The sequence below is a fragment of the Antechinus flavipes genome, chromosome 2, assembly GCF_016432865.1.
Source record: "Antechinus flavipes isolate AdamAnt ecotype Samford, QLD, Australia chromosome 2, AdamAnt_v2, whole genome shotgun sequence".
Taxonomy (NCBI): Eukaryota; Metazoa; Chordata; class Mammalia; order Dasyuromorphia; family Dasyuridae; genus Antechinus; species Antechinus flavipes.
In genome coordinates this window covers 402,502,381-402,508,380 of record NC_067399.1, presented here as the reverse complement: position 1 = coordinate 402,508,380, position 6,000 = coordinate 402,502,381, and positions in this window count along the sequence as shown.

Sequence of the window (6,000 nt, the reverse complement as noted above, 5' to 3'; positions counted from 1 at the left end):
TGACTATTTTAAGAAAAAGTCCATTTATTTCTATCCTCTCAAGTGTTTTTATTAGGAATGGATGTTGGATTTTTTGCTACATGTGTTGAGATGATCATTTTTTTTTGTTAATTTGGTTACTGATATAGTCAATCATGCTAATAGTTTTCCTAAGATTGAAGCAGCCCTTCATTCCTGGTATAAATTCTACTTGGTCATGGTGTATTATCCTAGGGATGATTTTTCTGTAATCTTCTTGCTAATATTTTATTTAAGATTTTAGCATCAATATGCATTAGGGAGATTGGTCTATAATTTTCTTTCTCTATTTTCAACCTACCTGGTTTAGGTATCAATACCATGTTTGTGTCATAAAAAGAATTTGGTAGGACTTCTTCAATCCTTATTTTTTCATATAGTTTATATAGCATAGGACTTAATTGTTCTTTAAATGTTTGATAGAATTCACATGTAAATCCATCTGTTCCTGAAGATTTTTTCTTAGAGAGTTGGTTAATAGCTTGTTCTATTTCTTTTTCTAAAATGGGACTGTTTAGCCAATTTACTTCATCATCTCTTAATCTGGGCAAGCTGTATTTTTGAAGATATTCTTCCATTTCATTTAAGTTATTGAATTTATTGGCATAAAGGTGGCCAAAGTAACTCCTAATTGTGGCTCTAATTTCCTCTTCATTAGTGGCAAGTTCTCCCTTTTCATTTTTGAAACTAACAATTTGATTTTCCTCTTTCCTTTTTTAATCAGATTTTCTAAGAGGTTACTTATTTTGTTGGTTTTTTCATACAATTAACTCTTAGTTTTATTAATTGATTCAATAGGTTTTTTTTCTTTCAATTTTATTAATTTCTCCTTTTATTTTTAGAATTTCAAGTTTAGTGTTTGACTGGGGTTTTTTAATTTGTTCCTTTTCTAGCATTTTTAATTGCAAGCCCAATTCATTGACCTTCTCTTTCTCTATTTTATGAAAGTAGGTCTTTAAAGATATAAAATTTCCCCTTATTACCACTTTGGCTGCATCCCACACATTTTGGTATGACATCACATTATTGTCACTTTCTTGGTTGAAGTTATTAATTATGCTTATGATTTGCTGTTTCACCCAATCATTCTTTAGTATGAGATTATTTAGTTTCAAATTATTTTTTGGTCTACTTTCCCCTGGATTTTTATTGAATGAAATTTTCATTGCATTGTGGTCTGAAAGGGATGAATTTACTGTTTCTGCCTTACTGCATTTGAGTTTGAGATTTTTATGTCCTAATATATGTTCAATTTTTGTATAGCTTTCATGAACTGCTGAGAAGAAAGTGTACTCCTTTCCATCTCCATTTAGTTTTCTCCAAAGATCTATCATATCTAACTTTTCTAGCCTTGTATTTTTCGATTCGACTTCTTTCTTAATTATTTTTTGATTTGGTTTATCTAATTCTGAGAGAGAAAGGTTGAGATCTCCCACTATTATAGTTTTGCTATTTCTTCTTGTAGCTCTCTTAATTTCTCTTTTAAGAATGTAGATGCTACAACATTTAGTGCATATATATTGCTTTATTATCTATGCTACCTTTAGAAAGCTATAGTGCCCTCCTTATCTCTTTTAATTAGATCAATTTTTCCTTTTGCTTGATATGAGATGAGAATGGCTTCCCCTGCTTTTGACTTCACAGAAAGCATAGGAGATTCTGCTCCAAACTTTTACCTTTATTCTGTATGTATCTCCCTGCTTCAGGTGTGTTTCCTGTAAACAACATATTGTGGGATTTTGACTTTTAATCCAGTCTGCTACCCACTTCTTCTTTATGGGGGATTTTACCCCATTCACATTTATGGTTAAAATTACCAATTCTGTATTACTTGCCATCTTGTTAACCCCTGTTTATGTTTTTCTCCTTTCCTTCCCCCTTACTCCCCTCCCCAGTATTAAACTTGTGAGCACTACTTGCTTCTCACAGCCCTCCTTTTTTAGTATTCCTTCCCCCACCTTAGAGTTCTCCCCCCATCTCACCCCCTTTCTTCACAATTTCTGTATCCCCTTCCACTTAGTTTACTCCTTCCCTTTTCCCCTCCCACTTTTCAATGAGGTGGGAGAAATTTCACCATAAATTGAATATGTCTAATATTTTTTTCTCAAAGAGAAAATATTAGACATATTTAGGTTACAGAGAAACTTCTTTCCTCTCATTAAAAAGTGGGAAAGAAAAAGGGAAAAGAAAAAGAGTAATAAGGGAAAGGTATAAGAAAGGGAAAGGAACTAAAAGGGGATGGGGGATTCTAAAGAGTGAGAGCTACATGAGGCAAGTGGTGCCCATAAATTTAATACTGGGGAGGGGGGTAAGGGGAGAAAGAAAAAGAAAAGTCTAATATGGGATAATAAGTTGGCAGAAAATACAATATTAGTAGTTTTAACTATAAATGTGAATGGGATGAACTCTCCCATAAAGCAGAGGCAGATAGCAGACTGGATCAAAAGCCAGAATCATACAATATGTTGTTTAGAGGAAACATATTTAAAGCAGGGTGATATGTACAAAGTAAAGGTAAAATGCTGGAGCATAATCTGTTGTGCTTCAGGTGAAGTCAAAAAAGCAGGGGTAGTCATCCTTATCTCAGATCAAGCAAAAGCAAAAATTGAGCTAATTACAAGAGATAAGGAAGGAAAGTATATCTTGCTAAAGGCTACCATAGACCATGAAGCAATATCAATACTAAACATGTATGCACCAACTGGTATAGCATCTAAATTCCTAAAAGAGAAGTTAAGAGAGTTTCAAGAAGAAATAGACAGTAAAACTATAATGGGGGGAGACCTCAACATTGCACGCTCAGATTTAGATAAATCAAACCACAAAATAAATAATAAAGAAGTTAAAGAGGTAAAGAGAAAACTAGAAAAAATAAATATGTAGCTCTTTAGAGAAAATTGAATGGAGACAGAAAGGAGTAAATTTCTTCTCAGCAGTTCATGGAATCTATACAAAAATTGACCATATATTAAGACATAAAGACCTCAAAATCAAACACAGAATGTCAGAAATAGTAAATGCATTTTTTTCATATCATGATGCAATAAAAATTACATTCAATAAAGGGCAAAGGGAAAATAGACCAAAGAGAAATTGAAAACTAATCTCATCCTAAAGTATAACTGAATGAAACAGCAAATCATAGACACAATCAATAATTTCATCCAAGAGAATACAATAATGAGATAGCATATCAAAATTTGTGGGATGCAACCAAAGTGATAGTAAGGGGAAATTTTATATCTCTAGATGCTTACTTGCATAAGATAGAGAAAAAGATCATTAAATTGGGCTTTTAACTAAAAAACTAGGAAAAGAATAAATTAAAAAAACTCCAATCAAATAGCAAACTTGAAATTCTAAAAATAAAAGGAGAGATCAATAAAATTGAAAGTAAAAAAACTATTGAATTAATAAATAAAATTAAGATTTGGTTTTATGGGAAAAAAACAACAAAATAGATAAACTGTGAGTTAATTTGATTAGAAAAAGGAAAGAGGCAAATCAAATTGTTAGGCTCAAAAATGAAAAGGGAGAACTATCCACAATGAAGAAGAAACTAGAACAATTATCAGGAGTTACTTTGCCCAACTTTATGCCAATGAATTTGACAACCTAAGGGAAGTGGAGGAATGCCTACAAAAATATAGACTGTCCAGATTACTATTAGAGGAAATACAATACTTCAATAGTTCCATTTCAAAAAAAGAAATAGAACAATTTATTAATCAACTCCGGAAGAAGAAATCCCCAGTATCAGATGAATTTACATGTGAATTCTACCAAACATTTAAAAAACAATGAACTCCAATGTTATATAAAATATTTGAAAAAATAAAAGGGAATGAAGGGCTCCTACCAAATTCCTTTTAGGACATAGAAATGGAACTGATACTTAAACTAGGCAGGATGAAAACAGAGAAAGAAAACTATAGCTCAATCTCCCTAATGAATATTGAGAAAAAAAATCTTAAATAAAATATTAGCAAAGAGATTACAGATAATCAATCCCAAGATAATACACCATGACCAAGCAGGATTTATATCAGGAATGTAGGGCTCAATCAATATTAGGAAAACTATTAGTATAATTGACTATATCAATCAAATTAACAAAAAAAAAAAATATTATCACCTCAATAGATGCAGAAAAAGCATTTGATAAAATCTAACATCCATTGCTATTAAAAACTCTTGAGAGTATAGGAATAAATGGACTTTTTCTTAAAATAGTCAGTAGCATCTATTTGAAACCATTAGTAAACATCATATGTAATGCAGATAAACTGGAACCATTACCAATAAGATCAGGAGTGAAACAAGGTTGCCCACTATCACCATTACTATTCAATAATTTCATTAGAAATGCTAGCTTTGGCAATAAGAATTGAGAAAGTGATTAAAGGAATTAGAGTAGGTAATGAGGAAACCAAATTATCACTCTTTGCAGATGATATGATGGTATCCTTAGAGAACCCCAGAGATTCTACTAAAAAGCTATTAGAAATAATCTACACCTTTAGCAAAATTGCAGGATACAAAATAAATCCACAAATATCCTCAGCATTCTTATATATCACTAACAAAATCCAATGGTTAGGGATACAAAAAGAAATTCCACTTAAAGTTACTCCCAGTAATATAAAATATTTGGGAATCAATGTGCCAAGGGAAAGTCAGGAACTATATGAGCAAAACTATAAAATACTTTCCATACAAAGTCAGATCTAACCAATTGGAAAAAATATTAAGTGCTCTTGGATAGGTCAAGTGAATATGATAAAAATGACAATACTATCTAAACTAATCTATTTATTTAGTGCTATATCAGTCAGACTCCCAAGAAACTATTTTAATGACCTAGAAAAAATAACAACAAAATTCATCTGGAAGAAAAAAAAAAGATCAAGATTTTCAAGAGAACTAATGAAAAAAAGTCAAATGAAGGTGGCCTAGCTGTACCAGAGCTAAAACTATATTATGAAGCAGTGGTCACGAAAATCATTTGGTATTGGCTAAGAAATAGACTAGTTGATCGGTGGAATAGGTTAGGTCAAAGAACAAAATAGTCAATAACTATAGCAATCTAGTGTTTGACAGAGGAATGTACTGGGAGAAAGGGAAAGGGAGAAGTGGAATGGTGCAAATTAAGTGTGTATGCATATATATACATGTATGTATACATATATGAGAAAAATTGAAATTCAGTTCAGAAGTAGGGAATTAATATTAAGGAAGCCCAGTATAAGTTTCTTGTAAAAGACTGTTTTTAGTTTAGTCATTTATAATACTGAGGGGGAAGGAAATGGAAAAGAGGAGGAAGTACATTCTAGGAATGGGAAACAGCCAATAAGAACAGAAAATTTGGAAATAGTCTTGTAAGAGAAACAGCAAGAACATAAAAATCACAGGATTATAGAGTACATGGAGGGAAATAAGATATAAATAAATAAGATTAAAAAGGTATTAAGAGGACAGATAATAAAGGACTTTAATAATCAAACAAAAGTTCTAGAGGCAAAAGTTGCCCCATTGATTTGCTTCTCTACTGAGCCATGTCTTATTTCCTGTGATTAAGATATCTCACCAGCTTTACCAGAGTCTGTCTTAAATGGCCTGAACCCCCTTTTCATCCCAGTGAGACTGACCTTTCTTAAAGTTTTTCTAGTTTATCTTGAGCTGGAGGATGGTTTCATTCCACCAGACTCTCTGTAAAACTTTCTATAAAATTTTCCCTCCCATCCTGTTTTTTTGCTATTTCATTAGGCAATATTTTTATAATTTTTGGAGATATATATATATATATATATATATATATATATATATATATATATATATATATATATATATATGCATATATATATATATATATATACATATACATATATATATGTATACACACACACACACACACACACACACACACACACACACACACAAATAACTTCGGCCACAGAATGCTACTATGATGACAAGGCAGAC